The sequence below is a fragment of the Gymnodraco acuticeps genome, unplaced genomic scaffold, assembly GCF_902827175.1.
Source record: "Gymnodraco acuticeps unplaced genomic scaffold, fGymAcu1.1, whole genome shotgun sequence".
In the NCBI taxonomy this organism is placed as follows: Eukaryota; Metazoa; Chordata; class Actinopteri; order Perciformes; family Bathydraconidae; genus Gymnodraco; species Gymnodraco acuticeps.
In genome coordinates, this window is record NW_022990187.1 from 184,036 (window position 1) to 208,022 (window position 23,987).

Consider the following 23,987-nt stretch of genomic DNA (forward strand, 5'->3'; position numbering starts at 1 on the left):
ACGATAGATGTGTAATATTTAATGCAGCCAAACCATTTATTACAATGCATTCATGTGATGACTTTCAAAGAGTAAAGCAAGCACTGCTGAATAAAGTATGATTTTATCTTTTACGAAACGTTTTTTAATATGGAATGCAGTTGGAGGTCAACCAATCACAGAGCTTGAGGACTGATCACGGGGTTTGTCAAGCTAAGCACATGGTGTAGTCCCAAACGATAGCTGATGATTCTGGGTAGTGTAGTGTCTTCTGCCATTCAAAAACTCCGAAAAAATATTCGTTTCTCCGAATCGAAGGGGAAAAATACAAAAGCATTGTACACAATTTAAACCAATCAATGTTGTGTAATTAACAAGGATAATTTGGTGTTTTTGAGTTGATGAGTAGTGCAGATATCACTGTAAAATCAATCGACAGTAAGGAGAATACTTACTTCCGGGTGTACAATTCTCCGTTATCCAATGGGAATGGACGCTCGTAATACAATAAAGGGGACATGATCATTATCAGGGCTGCACATAACTGGTGCGCAGTGCATGCAGTTTGCTTTTCGAACTGGGACATGAAAAACAGCGGAGAAGTAACGGGGCAGAAACCCTCCTTTTTACGCAGCGGTCCAGACATAGACATCAAACGGCAACACATATTCAGTTGCCAGTTCCTTTGGCATTAGGGCAGGGATATCTAGATACTTTCCAAGGTTTGACTTAATGAATTGTGCTACTTTTAAAGCAAGGAGCGATGTTTTCAAATCTGTAATCAAAAACGCAAGCAGTTCCTACCGTTGGCTTTTCAAACTGACAAGAGACGCTCTAACTGTTTTTCAAATGTAACAGTTTGAAAAGCAAGCAAACTGTCTGATTGTCTTTAGTTTTCCGCTGTCGTGTGATAGCAACATGGAGGATTTTAACATTAATTTGAATATATTTGGAGAGCACAGTAATTTGGAGGAATGGTTAGTGGCTGATGAGTCCCCAGTGAAGAAAAGAAAAAGACAAGAGGGACAAGAAAACAGAGGATAAGTAACGGTCAGAAACCCTCCTTTTTACGCAGCGGTCCAGACATAGACATCAAACGGCGACACATATTCAGTGTGCAGTTCCTTTGGCATTAGGGCAGGGATATCTAGATATTTTCCAAGGTTTGACTTAATGAATTGTGCTGCTTTTAAATCAAGCAGCGATGTTTTCAAATCTGTAATCAAAAAGCTCCTCAAAAACGCTATCGAAGCACTTCCTGCCGTTGCTACGTTAGTTCAAACAGTAACAACGGACTATTTTTCTTATTTTTCTCAATTTAAATCAATACAACTATTTTTTAAATCAATAAAATAATTTTCTAAATCCATAAAAGCATTTCAATTAATATTGGGATTCATAATGTTACTTTGTTGAGAATGTGGCCATGTAATAAGCGGAATAATGTGCAGCAACTTGGTCATTATGGGGAAAAGAACACCTTCATGCCGATCTAGATCCCTCCGCTTCGCGTCGGGCTCCTGATCAGCCTGTCGGTGTTCTTTTCCCCATAATGACCGCGTTGCTGCACATTATCCCTTACGTAACACCCTTTTCACCCTGGTTACACGTTTAATTTGCCTTGTACGATGGACGCTGTAAGTGATGAAAATGGGGGATGTTGGCTTATCTGGCGCCCGCAGCTCTGAGCTCACAGCCAAAATGCGAGGGAGAGAGGGAGGGTGCACCGGTACCAGCGCTGTTGTTATTAGAATCTGGTGCCGTGCTAGCTGCTCTAACGGATATAAGAAGAAGATGTTTCTACAATAATGTGGAGGGAGAGTCCTCTCCAGTCAGACTGAGAGGCTGATACTACAGCTCAGTGAGGTAAAGGACTCTTAGCAGTGCTGGAATTGGGCCGGTACTCACCGGTACGCAGTACCGGCACTTCTGGTTCTGACCCATGGAGTACCGGCACTTCTTGCTCAGTACCGGCATGCTGGCGGTACTCCGGTACTCATGCACCGTGCCAGTACTCAACACTCTCCCGCCGTTCTTATTATACATCCATATATATATATACAGCCGCCCGGTACTCAGTAGATGCGTCATGAGGTGCCGAACGGACATTCTCATCGCTCTAACCGCTGGAGTTTCACAGCGGCTGTCAGCTGTTTACTCCTGTCATTCAAACAGAACGTGCTGGAGAGGGGGCGGGGCTTATCTTCTCCATGTAAATACTGTGGTGGAAACGACTATGTCAAAATTAACCTATTTGACCGTGATTTAATAGTAATACACGTTTCAAAATAATAATAATAATAATAATAATGCCGAAGTAACAACATACTGAAAACTGTTAGTAAAACCATGTTTTAATGCTTTACAATTTACATACCTAGATGCACGTGTGTTGTGTTTATGCAGTGCAACTCCCACCCAGTGGGTGGCTATGTAGCGTGATAGAACAGAGCAGGCACGCCCCCGAGAGAAGGAAAGCAAGTCACGTCACAAATTAGCATTTCTAAAATGTTAGCGTTGATTAATAAAAGTGCAAAAAGACAGCGGTTGTCGCCGGAAGAAACTTCAAATACAGAGAATGCTGTGCCTGTGTTGGAAATTGTGTCTGATGGGGAGCTTTCTTTGGTTGATCCTCCTGCTCCAAGTTCTAGTGCATTAGCATTAGCACTAGCTCCGCCGCCTCCTCCAGAGCCTCTAACGTTAGCTGCTGCTGGCGCAACTGCCACCACCAACTCCGGGCAAAGCGATGCACCTGACTGCTGGACAACGGACCAGGTGCAATATTTTTGCAAGACCAATGCATGGCTCGTTCTTAAAGATAAGAAGCTAGGATGTCGGATATGCAGAGATGTCAAATCTTTGGGAATACACAATGGACAAGGACTGAAACTGTCAACTGAATGGGGTGAGTGTGCAGTGTCTCATTTCGGTGTTGACAAGGGCAAACAACAAGCTAGCCTGAGAACAAAAATCAAAGAACATAAAGAATCACAAGCCCATGTAAAAGCTGCTGACATCCTTACATCTGCTTCACGTGAAACTATTCAACATCAAGTGCAGTCTATGCATAAATCTGAATTAGACACCACTATCAGAGTTTTTCGAACGGCATATAAAATTGGCAAACATAGCCGGCCATTCACAGACATGCCAATTGATTTGAATGTACAGAAACTGAATGGGCTGAACGTGGGCAGGGTTTTGCACTCCAATAAAACCTGTGGCGAAATCATCGACCACATAGCTCATGAGCTGAAGAAAAAAATGGCAAAAGACATTACAGAAAACCAAAGAAAACTCTGTGTTTTGGTCGATGAATCTACCACTATTAGTGGTAAAACGGTGCTTGTTGTGTGTCTACGCTCAGCATTAGCTGATGCTGAGCCCGAAACGTTTTTTTGGGAGCTGATCGAGTTGGATGGAACAACGGCTGATGACATCACAAAGGCGTTAATGGAGTGTCTTGGAAGAGATTTTAACGAGGACTTTTTAGGTCAGTGTTTCGTTTCTTTTGCATGTGATGGGGCTTCAGTCATGCTAGGGAAGAGAACAGGCGTTGCTACCCAGTTGTGTAGTAAATTCCTAAGCCTGTTTGTGTGGCACTGCTCCAATCATCGTCTAGAGCTGGCAGTTGGGGATGTGGTCAAGGAGGTCTCAGGGCTCAATCATTTCCAGATCTTTTTTGACAAACTCTATTCCTTGTTCCATGCCTCCCCCAAAAATCAGAGGCAGTTAGCGCAGTGTGCGCAAGCAGTCGGACAGCGTCTCCTGGTGATAGGGCGTGTTTTGTCCATCCGCTGGGTGGCTTCAAGTGAAAGGAGCGTCAGAGCAGTCTGGGAAAACTACCGAGTGCTTCATGATCACTTCACAAATGCTGCAAACGACACGAGCAGGGATTCCAGAGACAGAGCAAAGTACAAGGGCCTGGATGATGTGCTCACATCTGCAACGTTTGTCAGCAATCTGGGACTGATGTACGATGCGCTCACAGAGCTCAGCGACCTCTCTCGGCAACTCCAAAAAAGAGAGATGACACTGCCTACAGCAGATAGGCTCTTAACTCGAGAAATACGAGTTTTTGAATCCATGGTCACCATGCCTGGCCCACACATGACTACAGTTCATACAGCTCTAGCTGAGAAGTCCTTCAAGGGTGTTGCCCTGCGTGAGAATGGCAGGCTTGTACAGATTCATGCAGGTCAGTTTTTCCGCAGTATGGTAGATAATCTGAGACACAGAATGACTTCCACAACCTCCTCTCATGTCAGCACAAGAGAAATCCCATTACATGGCCGGGAGGCCCGGGACAATCAGCTAATCCAGGACATGAAAGTTATCCATCCTGGAAGTTGGCCTGAAGAGGAGTTAGACGTACAGTATGGGGACGTAGAGGTGCTACGTTTGTGCGAAGTGCTGAAAGTGGACAGAAGAGAGACTGTTCAGGGCTTTAGCGAATACAAGGAAACCAGGGCATCCCGTACACCTGCTGCCATGGAGCCTCTACTGAAAGCAGTCCGAACCATCGCTGTCTCCACTAGTGAGTGTGAGCGGGCATTCAGCTGCATGAACGATATCCTTACTGCAAAAAGGAATGCTCTCTCTGTCAGCCGACTGTCCAGCCTGGTTTTCATTAAATGTAATGGACCATCACTAGGACAGTTCAATCCGGAACAGTATGTGAGGTCCTGGCTGGCAAAGGGAAGGAGAAGTGCTGATGAAAGAGCCTGTCCAGCTCCAGCCCCTGATACTGATGTCCCCAAGGCCTTCTGGAGCCTTTTCTAACAATGTGAAGTATATTGCAAAGCAGTTCACCCAGTGAGAAGACTTTTGGCATAATGTGCCGATTTGTACAGATCCTGGAGATAGAAGGACTTCAGACCAACCAGGGAGTTATCTGATCAGCTTGGTGTTCAATGTAACTCTTTACCATGGCTCAGACTTTGTTACTTGCAGTTACAGTTTCTCATTTTAGATTGTGCAAATGTTGCATTTGTTTTTACATGTTCTTTGTTCATGCTCTTTATCATTTTTCTGAGTTGGAAAGTTAGATTGCATCATAGTTTACTTTATACATATTTGTATTCTTCAGTGGTGAAGTATATTGCAAAGCAGCTCAGCCATGTGAGAAGACTTTTGGCACTTTTTCGTTTTCTGAGTTGGAAAGTTAGATTGCATTCAAAATGTACAGAAATACTTAATTTTGTTAAAGCTTTTTATAAAAAATGCTTTTGACCAGAGCTTTGTTTCCTTGTCATTAATGTTGAACACCACCAGAGGGGCTCTCACCTGAAAGGTCTCTGCTTCATGTGTCTTCAGCAGAAGATCTAGACTTTGATTGCTATATTTTCAGTTAATATTGACCTTACTGAGCTTTAGCCATATCCGCTGCCTATCATAACAAATGTTAAGTACAGTGAACCTTTCTAAAATATACAGTAGTAAAGAGACAAACCCACCAGCATTATAGTAGCCAAATTCTTGTTTGTGGGCTGTATATATAAAATTGACTTGAAAAAGTTGCTGATTTTAGAGTACTGGCACCTTTTTCATTCCAATTCAAGCACTGACTCTTAGTCTAAGTTCAAACGGTTTGGTCACAATTGATGTAAACACATATTTCCAAGGCACTCCTTTATAATTATTGGGATAAAACAGGTTTGAAATCATTCCAATGTATACTATAGGACAGTAACCAAAAATATCCTTTAAAACTGGAGAGATAAAAAAAAATGCATAAATAAATAAATGTTAAGGTAAAATAAGATATGAATGAACAACACAAATAAAATAAGTTACATTAATTTGTTATTGGCTATGGTAGGTTATTGGTTATGTTCACATACTTATTTGATTACATCCACTTGTCTAAGATGACAACAGAGACTTTCCACCCAAAACCAGCTGTTGACTTGTGGATGCAAGCAGCTAATCGCAGACTCAACCAGAGAGAAAGAAGTAGGCCTACTGTACATCATCAGCTACCATGTCTGACAGTCAGGAGGGGAGTGATGACAGCTTGTAGGATTACTGGTCGTGCTAATGTTGTCTTGTGTTCACCTCTGCATGTGTGTTTTGTGTTCACCTCTGCATGTGTGTTCAGTGCCGTGTGTCTGGCAAATAAAGTCAAGACCCCCTCAAAAGTTACGGTTTATTTCATTTTAAGGATGAGCACCAAGCAACATCTCCAGGTGCTCCTTTGAGAACCAGGGCAAACAAGTTATGTGCACCCCTGATCATTATCTTTTAAATAACGTTAACTAAAGGGAACAATCTATTTGACACAGCTGAAGCTCTGGCCTTCCTTACAAACTAACTAATTTAATAAAAATCACAGTTGTATTACACACAATGCACTGTTTTTTGAGAACAAAAATTCGTAACTAATGTAATTTTTACATTCTGACGAAAAATACAAATTATTATGAATACAAATAAAATAAAAGAAGCCAGTTACTACAAGCTATAAAGTAGATTTTAAAAACGTTTTATAGAATAAAAGCTCACTGCGGGACGTTGTAGAAATGCGTGTGTGCGACAAAAGAGCCTCATTCACTTTACATTGGGGTTTTTTGCGTGGTGCCGACACGTAAATGTAGCAGAATGCGTGACTCCACCACGCAATGCGGTGTTAAGGAGTCGTGGTGGAGTCACGCATTCTGGTGAGATCAGGTTGGCCTTATGAGAATCCCCACCTCACCCCACCCCTTTAGACATTTCAATAATAAATGATCCCTTCTTTCTGAACCTCTCCCGTGGGTCAAGGGCTGATATATGGGAGCCCAGAGGGGACATACAAGAAGCATTAGCTGGGCTAGAGTCTGCACAAATGGAAAGTGAGTGATGGCAAACAATGTTGACATCTTTGACATCTCAGTCAGAGACAAAACAAGGCATTGGCATTCCAGCAATTGTCAACTGCAGACAGGGTCAATTAATAATGAGATAAAATAGTGTTTGGGATAAAGAAGAGAACTCTTAACATGAGACCATTTCCAGCTAAACTTTGGGCAGCGAGTGAAATGTTTTTGTAATCACTCATCAGTCCTTCTTGGTATTGAATTCCTGTTACACTGTGCCTGCTTTGCATAGTGCAGGCCAATTAATCCAGCCTGGCTGCTTCCCCTTGGAGTGCTATTGTAATTAATGGGATTGTGGTTTAAGCTAGTTGGGTGTTGTTGACCATACTCTTGCTGGAATAAAAGCAGTGACAGAAAGACACACTTGAAGTTTGCACAACTCAAACACAAAATAATTAAAGAGGTCTTAAAATCATTTTGATGGCTAAAAGCAGAAAGTCATTTTGTTGATAAAACGTTGACGCTTTATACTATGCAGTATTACAGCAGGAGGCACACATTTCAGTAAAACATATATCCATCAAGATTTCTTGGTAGATGAAACCAAATGACTTTGTGTTGATTTGGAAACTTCATGCTTCAGGCCTCTCTGTCTCAAAAATGTGTTGTCAAATACAGATTAGGTACCAGCTCTCCACAGACACATGCCATTATAAAACATTGAGCTCAATGGCCTGTACCCAGACATAATTTTAAAATATATAACGTGATACTTCCAAACTCCCATGCAACAGAGGGAGTTGGATGTGTGAACACCTCCTTCTACCTCTCTGGAAATATATGACTTAACAAATCATAATTCAACTTTTGCAATGAAAATATAAAGTATTGCTTATATCCTAATCATGTGTGGTCAATTTGGCTACAAACACGGTCCTCTGTAAACTCCATCCCACAGAGGCCATCGCCCCCATAATTGTAAAAGCGGCTCAAAGTGTTTCACAAATCCAGAGACAAAAGGCAAGCAAGAGTGAGCAATTTAGTGCTAGCAGCTTTGTGAAGGGGCTCGCAGCCCACACAGCACCATTCAGAGGACTAAAACACAGGCCAGGATTACGCTTATCAAGCATCAACTGTTTGGTCTCACAGACAAAGGCTTATTGCTATGGGACAACTTTAATGGCCTGTGACTGAGTGCAAAGAGGGCCTCTTATGACAGAGAAAGAGGATGAGTGGAGGCTGAAAAAGGGAGGGGTCTTCAGCAACACAATCACTACTTTCGATAATGATGAGAGCAAATGAAGGGATGGGCAGTTAGGATTTGTTGAGTGGTATTATCTCTTTAAACCATAAATAAATGGAAGAGGCAAATGAACTCCAGGGTTAGGAATGGAACAATAGCAATCCCTCATTGTCCAGAGGTCCATGTGAGTTTCAGAGGCTAATAATAGCTGAATGGATGAAGAGTATGCTGAAGGCTGTGAATAAAGTACTGAGAAAGTGTTGTCATGGAATTCAAATCTGTCCACCACACACTGTCAAAAATGTATGAGGAGCTGTCACTGTTTTTTGACAAAGATCCATAAAACAAGGAGGAAACTGTCAATAAGAAACAGGTCCAATCACACTGCATTTTAAGCTGGATCAGAATCAGTCTGGTTGTAAGTATATTTAGTAGGTTTACACATAAAAGGAATTTTCTTTGGTCTATAATAAAATATATATAAAAAGGAAAGAAGAATACAAAAATGTGATGTATATCCGAATTTAAAGCGGCAGAGAGGTGCAGGAATGAAAGATACCGATTTTCTGATGCAGATTTAAAAATGTCGCTTGGGCTCAATGCCATGAATCTAAGAGCATAATTGATCATTTTACCACACAAAGCAGATACTTTAGCCATGTGCTTTACTTCCAGTACCAATTTGTTTCCCTGTATGATTTAGTTGTATTACTTCTTTGGTTCCATTTAGTTAGTTCTGACCCTCCTTCCAATCAGTTTTAATACTCAGATCTGTGAATGTGGGAGCTTTTCTAAATGAAGCCAGATGGTGAAAGATGCGAGTAGTCTGACAATCCGACAGTTTGTAAATAACCCCGCGGGTTAGCCGAGCGCATTCAATAGAGCAAACAAAGGTGAATGATAAAACTATCAACCAAATTGCCCATTGGACGACAGAAAATTACTTCTGGTTCACCTTTGACCTACAGGATTATCTGTATTTGAACACACACACACACACACACACACACACACACACACACACACACACACACACACACACACACACACACACACACACACACACACACACACACACACACACAGTCTTTGCATGTTTGGGATCCATATCTGCGGGTTTAAATTAAATGTTCAATTTTGAGAGATATGGTTGCATGTATTTTGTTTTATTCTTTTTGCCGGGAGTGTGATTCAAAGATCCGTGCCCGTATAGCCTGTTGGCTTTTAGAAATACTTACCCACAAAATGACTATGTAAATGAATGACTTACCTCGTGTAACCCTGAATTCTTCAATAACGCTTTAATTATATTGCATTCAGAGTATTCATTCACTGTGAAGGCATGTTAGAAAAACAATCTATAATTCATAGTGAGTGACATGGGGAGTCATTAATATACAAATGGTCATTTTGCAAGTGAAGTATTCCCTTCATTAACACATTGACTGGAAACAGAATGAGCAACACTGAAAAAACTGAAACATTTACTTCAATTAAAGGTGGGGTAGGTAAGTTTGAGAAACCGGCTCGAGGTACACTTGTTGTTATATTCCATGGAATGCTCTTAACATCCCGATAGCAATGAATATCTTAAGTGCTTTGCAGTGCTTGAATTGGAATGAAAAAGGTGCCAGTACTCTAAAATCAGCAACTTTTTCAAGTCAATTTTATATATACAGCCCACAAACAAGAATTTGGCTACTATAATGCTGGTGGGTTTGTCTCTTTACTACTGTATATTTTAGAAAGGTTCACTGTACTTAACATTTGTTATGATAGGCAGCGGATATGGCTAAAGCTCAGTAAGGTCAATATTAACTGAAAATATAGCAATCAAAGTCTAGATCTTCTGCTGAAGACACATGAAGCAGAGACCTTTCAGGTGAGAGCCCCTCTGGTGGTGTTCAACATTAATGACAAGGAAACAAAGCTCTGGTCAAAAGCATTTTTTATAAAAAGCTTTAACAAAATTAAGTATTTCTGTACATTTTGAATGCAATCTAACTTTCCAACTCAGAAAACGAAAAAATGCCAAAAGTCTTCTCACATGGCTGAGCTGCTTTGCAATATACTTCACCACTGAATAATACAAATATGTATAAAGTAAACTATGATGCAATCTAACTTTCCAACTCAGAAAAATGATAAAGAGCATGAACAAAGAACATGTAAAAACAAATGCAACATTTGCACAATCTAAAATGAGAAACTGTAACTGCAAGTAACAAAGTCTGAGCCATGGTAAAGAGTTACATTGAACACCAAGCTGATCAGATAACTCCCTGGTTGGTCTGAAGTCCTTCTATCTCCAGGATCTGTACAAATCGGCACATTATGCCAAAAGTCTTCTCACTGGGTGAACTGCTTTGCAATATACTTCACATTGTTAGAAAAGGCTCCAGAAGGCCTTGGGGACATCAGTATCAGGGGCTGGAGCTGGACAGGCTCTTTCATCAGCACTTCTCCTTCCCTTTGCCAGCCAGGACCTCACATACTGTTCCGGATTGAACTGTCCTAGTGATGGTCCATTACATTTAATGAAAACCAGGCTGGACAGTCGGCTGACAGAGAGAGCATTCCTTTTTGCAGTAAGGATATCGTTCATGCAGCTGAATGCCCGCTCACACTCACTAGTGGAGACAGCGATGGTTCGGACTGCTTTCAGTAGAGGCTCCATGGCAGCAGGTGTACGGGATGCCCTGGTTTCCTTGTATTCGCGAAAGCCCTGAACAGTCTCTCTTCTGTCCACTTTCAGCACTTCGCACAAACGTAGCACCTCTATGTCCCCATACTGTACGTCTAACTCCTCTTCAGGCCAACTTCCAGGATGGATAACTTTCATGTCCTGGATTAGCTGATTGTCCCGGGCCTCCCGGCCATGTAATGGGATTTCTCTTGTGCTGACATGAGAGGAGGTTGTGGAAGTCATTCTGTGTCTCAGATTATCTACCATACTGCGGAAAAACTGACCTGCATGAATCTGTACAAGCCTGCCATTCTCACGCAGGGCAACACCCTTGAAGGACTTCTCAGCTAGAGCTGTATGAACTGTAGTCATGTGTGGGCCAGGCATGGTGACCATGGATTCAAAAACTCGTATTTCTCGAGTTAAGAGCCTATCTGCTGTAGGCAGTGTCATCTCTCTTTTTTGGAGTTGCCGAGAGAGGTCGCTGAGCTCTGTGAGCGCATCGTACATCAGTCCCAGATTGCTGACAAACGTTGCAGATGTGAGCACATCATCCAGGCCCTTGTACTTTGCTCTGTCTCTGGAATCCCTGCTCGTGTCGTTTGCAGCATTTGTGAAGTGATCATGAAGCACTCGGTAGTTTTCCCAGACTGCTCTGACGCTCCTTTCACTTGAAGCCACCCAGCGGATGGACAAAACACGCCCTATCACCAGGAGACGCTGTCCGACTGCTTGCGCACACTGCGCTAACTGCCTCTGATTTTTGGGGGAGGCATGGAACAAGGAATAGAGTTTGTCAAAAAAGATCTGGAAATGATTGAGCCCTGAGACCTCCTTGACCACATCCCCAACTGCCAGCTCTAGAAGATGATTGGAGCAGTGCCACACAAACAGGCTTGGGAATTTACTACACAACTGGGTAGCAACGCCTGTTCTCTTCCCTAGCATGACTGAAGCCCCATCACATGCAAAAGAAACGAAACACTGACCTAAAAAGTCCTCGTTAAAATCTCTTCCAAGACACTCCATTAACGCCTTTGTGATGTCATCAGCCGTTGTTCCATCCAACTCGATCAGCTCCCAAAAAAACGTTTCGGGCTCAGCATCAGCTAATGCTGAGCGTAGACACACAACAAGCACCGTTTTACCACTAATAGTGGTAGATTCATCGACCAAAACACAGAGTTTTCTTTGGTTTTCTGTAATGTCTTTTGCCATTTTTTTCTTCAGCTCATGAGCTATGTGGTCGATGATTTCGCCACAGGTTTTATTGGAGTGCAAAACCCTGCCCACGTTCAGCCCATTCAGTTTCTGTACATTCAAATCAATTGGCATGTCTGTGAATGGCCGGCTATGTTTGCCAATTTTATATGCCGTTCGAAAAACTCTGATAGTGGTGTCTAATTCAGATTTATGCATAGACTGCACTTGATGTTGAATAGTTTCACGTGAAGCAGATGTAAGGATGTCAGCAGCTTTTACATGGGCTTGTGATTCTTTATGTTCTTTGATTTTTGTTCTCAGGCTAGCTTGTTGTTTGCCCTTGTCAACACCGAAATGAGACACTGCACACTCACCCCATTCAGTTGACAGTTTCAGTCCTTGTCCAGTGTGCAGTGGCGACTGGTCATTAGGGGCAGGTGGGGCACAGCCCCACCTAGTGTCAGCAGAAAGTATTAAAAGTAATGATTACAAAAAAATGCAAAAAATAAATTAAAAAAAATATAAAATATATTTTAAGATCATGTTTAATCATCTGATTCGTCAGTACATTGCTGTTTTAGTCTGTGTTCTTCTAATTAGTGTCTACAGTGTGTGCCTATTGAGCTGTTTAGAGCCATGTGGGACAAAACCCGATCCTGCCCCTCCCTCTCCCTGTTTAAGTCAATGGTGACTGTAAAAACTACACTGCGCATGCTCAGAGTATTGTCCTATTTAATGTGTGTGGCAAACAAATAATGACCATAGGGGCATAGTGCTGCCATCCCCACCATACGTCATCTCACATAATTCAGAGCTGATTGGCTGTAAGTACGTGTGCCGCGAAAAGTGTGGTGTGTGAAGAGGAGGAGAGAGAGCTGCAGTGAGGCGTCCTAAAACCTGGAAATAAACTGCGCATGGGTTCCCTCCACAAAAAAGCAATGATATTTCTCCATAGGATTTTAGAAAATAGCTCCAAATAAGATCTGTGGGAAACAAACCTGTTAGATAAATGCACGTTTTGTTCAGCCGGATAATATCCACATGTCTACCCTACTTTTATAATTTTCGAATCATAAATCTATTGATTAGATCAGATTTATGATAGACTTTTGAAACTACAAGAACATAAGGAGGACTTTTACAAAAAAGTAATAGAGATTTTTGTCCAGAAGGATAGGCAAATGGACTTCATCTTCATGTCAAGGTAAGACTGCAATTTGATTGAAAATGGGATCTTACTAAGAGAGAACAATTCAATATTTAAATGATAAATTTTTTTGGGTATCCTTTTGTTGAACTGTCTGTTTAAAATTAATTGAAGCATCAGACAAAAAAAGCTTTTGAAAATAATATTATATTTTGATTTAGGTCAAAATATAATATTTGTAAACCTGAAGCATCAGAGCCTCACCAGCCATGAACCTCAGAAGCTTATATATAGACATCTAAGTTTTTTGTGCCCCACCACTTTTGTACATATAAAAACGCCACTGCCAGTGTGTATTCCCAAAGATTTGACATCTCTGCATATCCGACATCCTAGCTTCTTATCTTTAAGAACGAGCCATGCATTGGTCTTGCAAAAATATTGCACCTGGTCCGTTGTCCAGCAGTCAGGTGCATCGCTTTGCCCGGTGTTGGTGGTGGCAGTTGCGCCAGCAGCAGCTAACGTTAGAGGCTCTGGAGGAGGCGGCGGAGCTAGTGCTAATGCTAATGCACTAGAACTTGGAGCAGGAGGATCAACCAAAGAAAGCTCCCCATCAGACACAATTTCCAACACAGGCACAGCATTCTCTGTATTTGAAGTTTCTTCCGGCGACAACCGCTGTCTTTTTGCACTTTTATTAATCAACGCTAACATTTTAGAAATGCTAATTTGTGACGTGACTTGCTTTCCTTCTCTCGGGGGCGTGCCTGCTCTGTTCTATCACGCTACATAGCCACCCACTGGGTGGGAGTTGCACTGCATAAACACAACACACGTGCATCTAGGTATGTAAATTGTAAAGCATTAAAACATGGTTTTACTAACAGTTTTCAGTATGTTGTTACTTCGGCATTATTATTATTATTATTATTATTTTGAAACGTGTATTACTATTGAATCACGGTCAAATAGGTTAATTTTGACATAGTCGTTTCCACCACAGTATTTACATGGAGAAGATAAGCCCCGCCCCCTCTCCAGCACGTTCTGTTTGAATGACAGGAGTAAACAGCTGACAGCCGCTGTGAAACTCCAGCGGTTAGAGCGATGAGAATGTCCGTTCGGCACCTCATGACGCATCTACTGAGTACCGGGCGGCTGTATATATATATATGGATGTATAATAAGAACGGCGGGAGAGTGTTGAGTACTGGCACGGTGCATGAGTACCGGAGTACCGCCAGCATGCCGGTACTGAGCAAGAAGTGCCGGTACTCCATGGGTCAGAACCAGAAGTGCCGGTACTGCGTACCGGTGAGTACCGGCCCAATTCCAGCACTGGTGCTTTGACAAAAAATACATAAAAATATTTCATCTGTGGAAGACGTAGTACTGTAAAAAGCACGACCAATCATTTTAGCCGGCCCGGCTAAAGTAACTGGATGGCCTACCTGCCTGTCAGCCTTCCATCTGTGCACAAACTTATCTCGTGCCCTCATTGGTCATGTGCGCGTTCGTGTGTGTTGGAGGAGGTGCTCTGTAAGGAAGTGGCAGATTTGTTCCGGCTGTGTATTTTCAAATTCTAGCGCACTCGAGCTGGTTTCTCCAAAATTACCTTCCCCACCTTTAAGTGTTTCAACAAATTTCATATAACATGTTAGTTGAAAGCAATCATATTAATTGAAACTAATATTTGTTTATTTGAACTTGATAATATTGCTCTCAACTAACCTAATACAGTTATGTGACATATGTGGACATACAACATTTATTTAAAGTCAACGTTTCAATTTTTTCATTGTCCAAGGCTTTTTTCGGTTTTCCCTTTCCTGTGTGTGCGTGTTATTCAGGTTTCTGTGCTTGTAAATGTTCTGCAAGATCCCACACCAGAGGGAGTTTCTCTCCTACACACTCCTACCCTGCCTGAAACGCCTCGATAGGATGCCTTTGTTACTTCAGTAACATAATGACATCACTATGTCACACTCACGCCTCTATTGGCTCCAACACATTGTGCAGGATATCTCCAAGTGGTTGACCAATCACTACAGAGCAATCAGAGCAGACTGCTCTCGTTTCGGACAAAAGGTGTAAGGGGTGCTGTTGCACAGCTTACTTTTTGGCATGTAAACATGTGACAGTAGAGTCACAAAATACTATGAACCTGAAAATGAGCACAAAGGCCCCCTTTAAGTCTTTAGATTTTAAATGTTACATGGCCAAAACCACACACATTAGACACAAGTTCTTAACCAGGATCATCCTGTGAAGAAGACACAGATCATCTCATATCCCTTTATCTGTCATGTCCAAGAAACTTATAGTGAAAGTTTATTCTTTATGTTAGTTTTGTCATGTCCCTTTGTCCTGTGCTTTATGTTTATTCCCTTAATTCATTCTCCCTCTCATTTCAGGCCTCCACGCTCCCCGCCCCTTTCTGTCTCCTGCGTCCTTGATTGTTTTCCCCGCCCTGATTGTTTCCACCTGTGTCCCCTTTACCTGTGTATATATTGTGTATAGCTCCCTCCTGTTCATTGTCAGTTCGTTGTCTCTCTATGACCTACGTTCCTGCTTACCTCACGGACTTCTCACGGATCTATGTTATTGATCACTGTTCTAGTTTTCCTCGAAAGAGTGTTTTTGTTTTCCTTGTTTTCATTACTGTGCAAATCCCAGTAAAGTCTTTATTTTGAAACACTATCCGAGTCTGAGTTTGAGTCGTGCAATTGAGTTCATGCCTCAGAGTTCACTCCTTGACATTATCGGTATACATTGCGGGTCCAAAGTCTCCTCTGGGCTTCTATAGAGGGAGAGAGAACGCCACGTTTCTAGTTGCACCGATTCTCTTCTATCTCATTCCAAATCACACCCCTTTGCTTGCTCTCCTTTGCCTACAATACTTTAGCTCATTTCATGTAATACTTTTATCCCTCAACATTACACAGGGCTCACCTACGTATTTGCAGAACCACTTTACTACATTCTCCCAAATCCATCAGATATAGTCTCTTTCCCTGTAAATCCCTTTGAGAACTACACTCTATGTAAATCCTGAATACAAAAATCTTAACTCTTCTTTTTATTCATATAATCCTTTACTCTTTATCTCCATTCCTCTTTCATTGTCTCTTCCCATGGCACTTTTTTCTTTCCACACTTCGCTAACCTCTTCAAAATATCCTTCTCTTCTTAAAAAGCCTGCCTTGAGACCAACACCTACTCAAGGACAATATGTTTACATGTATACGTGATTTGGCATATACCACTGCAATTTGTTTCTATCTGCCGTCTCTACCTCTTCCTTGCTCTCTTTAATGCCACTTGTGTCATTAAAAGGAATACAAAACATTTTATTATGTCTATGGGACTTCAAGCTTATCTACACGCAGATCTATAGCAAAAGGGTCAATTATAAAAAAATGAAACCGACCATTAGCGGCTTCGCGCCATCTGCGTTATTGCAGAGTGCACATGCATAGTAATGTTGTACATTTCCGCCTGGTTTTTCATAAGGGTGTGCTTTGCTGAGTTTGCTCTTGTTGTAGTAAAGAATAATTATTGTCAAGGAGGTCTGTCACAGTTAATCTTACTCAATGACAAGATGACAGACTTACTAACTACTTGGGGAGGTTGTGTAATCACAAGATAGCTGTTCGGACTATGAAATGTGTGTTTGTGTTTTTGTTCTACGAGCTTTTGAAACGACATGCAATGAATAGACCAAAGCATTCGTTGCCATCATGAAAAACAGGCTATTACTCTGCCTATTGATATTCCATAAGAGTTCAAATTCTAAGGCTTCACCTCTCTTTGCTCCCAAGTTTGTAGCACTGATGTGACAATCTTTACTTGCACAACAAAACAAAAAAACACAACGTGGCACAACAAAACTCAACACAACACTCCCAGAAAAAAGCAGTCAAAGGGATGGGGGTCGATCAGCAATTCTCAATGTGCGTTTGTTCTCGATGCGGCAGACACTCCTGTGGCGTCTGAATACTAAAGAGAGAGCAGGGCTGTGATGTGGAAAAGGAGCACAGTTGTCAATCGAGTCCCCAGAGACGCCAGGTGCCTCAGCGAACAAGGGAAGAAACGGGGACTTGGACTTTATTCATTGATACCGCCCACCAAGGTAAAGAGTTTCAAATGGGTGGAATTACAGGATCAATAGTGTGATTAGCAGAGGCCTTGTAGCTATTGCATGTTGTTTGCAATCCATTGCGTCAAACTAAACCCAAGGGACGGGGGCTGTTGCTCCTTCTGAGCATGTATGCCTGTAGTGCAGTAGAAAGAGGCTAAAAGATCAAAAATAGATAGTAGACGGATATTTGACGATGATATACCAAAAAAACATTTATATTCAACATTGCTGGAAGTTTTCTCTGCATTGAGCTGTTGAGAAATGTAGCTTGTCGTGTTGCACCTGCCCTGGCAGACAGTGCCAGGAAAGTCCCTCAGAACCAATCCATGACAGTGGAAAGAAAGCATTTCAAGTCATTTTAGTATTTGTATGGCAAATATAAACGCAGTGGCCAATACATATCAGTGTAAAACCTTACATTACCAATAAGTCATGCTCCTGTGTGTCTTTTTCTATCTTATCTCATATGTGCATGTAAATAGTACTACATCATTGTTAGAAAAATATCACTCGTCAACGGCTTGGTCTTCAATATCAGGATACATGTATTTATTATCCTTGCAAGAATGGAAGTAGTCATCACACACAGGGCTGCGTGGGACACATAGTTCCCAGAACAGTGTCCTTGACATGCTTATATACAAGAGAGGGAGTTACACAGTCACAAGATGCAGGAATATCGGTTCAATATTTAGTTCAGATTAGCTAAGGCCTGCTTAAACAATAAACATGACAGTCATATGTCTATCTCCATAGAGGCTGAATCATCATGTTAATCGTTGTCACATAGCTATCATATGCTTAAAACAGTCCTGACGCTCTTCTAGGTAATCATACATCCTGTCACGTACACAGCTACATATAGGGCATTTGTTATCATGTGTACTCTGATATTAGAAGAGAACATTCAGTATTTTCCCAACAATAATATTATATGATTTTTTGTTCCTACTATCCAACCTACATCATTTTTCCAGTTACTAAATACGAATCTGCTCTTTTTTATTTTTGTTCTTACACCCCCCTTTCTTTGCATACCACCAGGATGTTGTTTATTCCAGCTACAGTATGTGCAAATAAATCATTTCATTTTCAACTGTATTTGCATAAAGCAGTAACGTCACCGTTTTCTCATAAGCAGGTGGCCACGCCAACAGCCAGACGGCAGCTTGTTACACAAGAGCCATAGACTTTAAACAACAACCCAAATGAGCTTTCAGGCTAATGTGGGTTGTTGTTTAACGTCTATGGTTGTTGTCTCTAACCATACAAACAAAGACAAATTTCTTCTCCTGCACTTTGACTTGCTGAATGAGCAACCACACAACCCCCGAACACTAATGTCAGTTTGCAGGCTAAGTAGCTAATTAGTTACCCAGCTGAAGCACATTGAACTTCTTAAACTCTTGCTTAGCTTATATTGTTGTTGTTCTAAAGCCTGTAAGCTTCATTAGAACCAAGCCAGCCTTTATTCACAAAAACGACCCACGCAAAGGCAAATTAATTTTGACTTGCCAATGGTCAAGAGGTTATACCTTTTGACCATTGGCAACTGCATTCTAAGAATATCTACAGTAGAAATAAATCAGGCTTAGAATTATTCACACAAATTGTATCTTGAACAGATTTGCGTTGTTAGTAGCTTACGTTATGATAAAGTATCACTATGTATACACATATTACTAGCAATGGTCAATGATGTTTGTTTAAAAAACAATCACAAAAACAAAAAGTAGTTCAACAATGTATTTAATACTATCCAATAAGGGCAAACAATTCCCAGGATAGTAGTGTACCATGTTGTTCTTTCTAGCGGAAACAAGCCCTAAATCTTCCACGCAAAAGAAAATCATATTTAAATAACACAAAATACAAATTTGCATCATTACAACTTCCACAGCAAACAAAACCCTCTCTCCTTAGACCCTTGAATGGAACAAATAAAAACCACTCTAAGAAAATAAACAATAATAGGGAAAAAAGAAAGAAAGCTAGGGGTCCTTCTGCCGGAACACGGAGAGGCGCAATAGTATAACAGAATAAACAATATAATAACATTAAAACAGAGACGATCTTTTTGACAAGATAAACAAAAAAGATGTATGCAAGAGGACGTCGAACATCCTTAATGTGTCCCCCCACAGTTTGGTTGTGCCACAAACCTGAAACCAATAGAACAGCTGTACAAGAGGGCTATCGAGGTGTTTGACAGAAAGCCTTATTCATACCACCACTGTACCATCCTTGAAACCCTCCCCCCCCCCCCCCCCCCCCCCCCGGCCCGTCCACACAGCGGCGTGCGTTGAAGCTTCCAACGCTTCTGCCCATTCACTTTGAATGGGGTGACGTCACTTTTAGCCGAACTGCATCGTGGGAAGCGACGCGGAGCGTCGCTGGCGTGGGGAATTCATCCATAAAAAAGACACTGGACGCTGCACTAGGTCAGAAACCAGAGGAGACTGTGAAGTCCACCGTAGACGGACCACTTTTGGACAAAATGTCCTCTCCATTAAAGGCAGCTCACTCTGGAATAGCCTCCCAACTGAGATATGGGATTGTCCCACTCTCAATAGTTTTAAAGGTCAACTCAAAGAATGGTTGAGAAACAAACAGACGTGTAATCACCGCTAAATGCACTTTAACACAGGGGTATCTCCTCTTGCACTTTAGGTAGCTCTTGTATCCTATCTTGCACTTTATATGTTGTTGCTGCTACATTGTATTACCATGTGCTAAATACTAGTGTGTGCTGCTCTTGCTCTTTTGCACTTTTTGCATATCATGTATTTGTTTTTGCTAAGTGTATAATTGTCATGTTTTTAAATGTTTTATGTGAAGGACTGCAGATGGAAATGAGCTCCAAGCTAAAAATCTGGCATATTTACACTATTTGCATTTTTTTGTTTTAAGCGTTCATTAATGTGCATTGTCCCTGCTAAATAAACGATTAAATGAAAAAAAGCAATAACAGTAGTGGATTGTAACTAAGTATATATACTTAAGTAGGCCTACTGTGCCTTGATAACAAAAATGTATCTACAGTACTTGACTTGAGTATTTATATTTACATTTGTATTATGTTACATAATACTTTTACTACATCTGTACATTTTGTACTTTGGACTAAATTTCACTACATTTATTTTTCATTTTGGTTACTAGTTACCTAGCAGAGTAGTGTCGTAAAATACAAAGTTTAATTCAACTGATAAATGATGGTGCATTAATATAGTGGGTTAAGCTACAGAGCATTTAGAGTAATTAAAATAAGCTTGACCTTTACCAGATGCAACATTAGTGTGAAGAAAACATTAATTCAACAAAAATGTCCAACACTATATAATACTGAAATCAGGGCCAAACTGCATGATTGGTATTTTTACTTAATAATTTAAGTATATTATGATGCTTATACTTGTGTGCTTTTACTTTGGTACAATTTTGAATGCAGGTATTTTACTTGTATCAAAGTATCTTTACACTGTAGTATTGCTATATTCTCTATCTTTATTCAATATCTGAATACTTCTACAACCTCTGAGAAATAATAATAGCAACTCTAATGAATAATAACAATAATAGTAGCAGTGGGCGTCAAGCAAAACCGTGGCAAATGGCTCAGCCACGATCAGACTCAACCATTAAAGTTGGCAGACTGCTCAGTTTACTGAACACTGTGAGCCAATGGCTTCTGAGCAACAGTCCCAGGGAAACTGTGTTTACTTATTCTCTTCATTTATCTACCTGGGCTTAGCCGGCTCGCTCCTCTGTCAATGAATAAATGACAAAATAATATTATATTCCATATTTATTTTACCCAAAAAGTAGGACCAAATTAAATATATTCAACTACAAAAAAGGCAGAATAGATTTGGCACATGTTTTAAGACTTGTAATTATGTGTTGAAAAGAGTATTAACCATTGATTTGACATTCAAGCACAATTTGAACACTTATTATTATGTTCTTTAGGCGCTATGGTTGGGAACATTGCCATTTTCCCACCACGTATAGTTGATGCTATTATTTGCGTCCTCTGAGCTCTTTTGTTACATAGCCAATAATGGCATGAACTGTATCTGTATCGTCCCTGGATACTGTAATTCATGTCATCGGCAGCAATTTGAACATTGAAGTAATTTCTTTCTACACATGCTACATTTTCGTATCTGCAAAAAACGTTTTCCCATTGCAACACTACATTTTAATAGACATCTGTACCATCATCAATCTTTATTTGACATGAAGTATCAGTTTAATTAGTGTTTCATACTGATCCTAATTTACCTAAGTACCAGCCTAAATGAGCCATGGACACCTCCAACATTTATCAAATTCCAGAAATGAAAAAAAAAATTGGCACATTGTTTTTGAGCTAAGCAGAAAATGAATTTGGCCTTGTAACCTCTGGTAATGGACTGTAAAGTGAGTGGTCCAGCTGGTTTTCTGGTTTTTGGCTCCAAAACTATATGTAAATATGAATGCCAAACAAAAATCCCTAACAAACGGCTCTCTAAAACACAAGTTCATGACACAAAATAAAAAATAAAAAATCACCCTTGGGTCCAAACCGAGTGGTTTTTTGCTCTTAGCAAATTTGGGTCACTGTGGGCCAGCATTTATTTAAGGAGATGCGGTAGGGATGCTAACCTCCTCTTAAAATGGTAGCAGCAGGGATCCTGTCCTCATGTGTGAGGGCTCGACAGCAGTTTACCTCAGTTCAGTCCAGCCTATTATGCATTTAGAGCTGTGGGCTCTGACGTACTGGCTGAATTTCATTACAGTGGGCTATTACACGAGCAAGCTGCTGGGCTGGCCTCGGGATGAGAAGGCCAATCAATACAGTCAGTATCTGCCCCCTCTAATCTCTGTCGCCTGTGTCGGTGCAGCTATATGTAATAGATCTTAAGGATTAGGGGGGGCCCTTCTTAAGACACTTCTTTCTGCTGAGGACTGGCCATCAAGTAGGACACATGGGGGGCTGGCCCGGTCATGCTGATCAAGCGTGAGCCGCGTAGGGAGTGCCAGCGGTGTGGTGAGGGCGGCACACTGACAAAAAGGAGAGGAGAAGCAGAGGCAAAAAAGAAGATAGGGAGAAATTCAAATAGGGGCATATCACAGGGGAGCAAGGTGAAGAAAGCAACAGAGCAGCAAGACATCCAGAGATTGATAGAGAGAGGCAAAGGAGAGAGAAAAGGACATTAAAGACGGTGGGTGAACCGAGAGGGCAAGGCGAAGAAGGTAGGAGAGCAATGGATGAAAAAAGACAGAGAGAGACTGAGAGAGAGAGAGATGAGGAGAGAGGAGGATAAGCACCAGGCTCGGAAAGGCGAGAGCCCATGTAATTTCTCTAATCCTCCTGGCATTTATACTTCCACCAGACAGATAATGAAAATGGAAAATAAAATGGAAAACTTCCCCTCTCGGACTGGGCACAGGATTTTTTTTTTAATCTGTTGCACTGCTGAACTTTTTCCTTTTTTTTTTCTCAATGCCTCAGTGGGTGGGTGCTGAGTCAGTAGTATTGTCTATGTGTTATTACTTCAAATCATGGTAGATGTGACTCAGCAGGGCCTCCTTTCTTCAACAGTATAAGGCCAAGGATGCAGTTTGTCAAAGATAGACAGATAGATAGACGGACGGACGGACACACAGACATGAAATTGTATTGTTAGAAAGCTGGAGGGCAAGAGCCATGTCCAATTGTTTATAAAATCAGGACAGACAGTGGTGTGCCAATTAGAGAGACGTCACCGTCCATAACCTACAAAACATGTTAGTGTTCCTCATGCTGACTGCATGGCACAAAACCAGTGGCCCCCAGTCATTCTGAGTCGTTCGCTGAATATCCTTTTCCACAGTGGAAATCTGTTGTTTACATTTACAAGCAGATCATCGTCATACATACAAAGAAACTGACTTTAAATACATGAATAATACTCATAGTAAGTATTTGGTACTGTAGTAATTTTACCAGGCTGACACAGTTTGTTGCAACTATGGCACAGAACACAGTAAAAATGATTATATTTAAAATTCTTGTGAGGACTATGCGGTTGTGTGCTGCAACTAAAGAAAGAAAACTGCTCATCTCTCTTGAGCGAAAAAAGTACTTCAACCTCATCTGCAGATCCTTCTGGATTCAAACAAACCTGTCCTCTAACTAAGCACATCACAATTAACCTCAAGTACAACCAGGTCAGAACAAACTTGTTTCTTTCATTTTCAGTCATTTCTACAACTCTGATGATGCCACTGCCCCTAGTTCTTCCTGCAAACCCCACTCTGTGATTGGTTCAGCCAAGAGCTAGATTAATGTGTTTATAGCTTTAGGCGAGCAAATGTAATTGCAAAACGAAATGTACAAAAGCAAAATGTACAAATCACCACTGCAGCCCATTATTAAGTCCCTTCTAAGGATGTGTGTGTTCGAGAAGATAGGGTGAAACATGAGATTTTGTTTATCAATGCTTGGCTGAAAACTGAGTTGTGTTTGTCATGCACAGAAGTACTTGAAAGTGCTCCACAACTATAGCCTAAGAGAAAAACGTTGGTAGCCTGTGATCACTTTCAAGGCAGTTTGATTTAATTTTCAATTCAGAGTTATCTAAATGAACTTTGTGTGAGACAGCAAATACTTTCACATTATCCTATATTAAGGTGGCACTGAGAGCTCAACATCAGGAAAACACAGGCGTTCAAGCAAAGATGCACCAGCTTGTTTTAGCCATGGTTTGGTGCCTTTGCAATTATTGACATCTGCTATCAATCATTGTGATTGCGTGATAAAA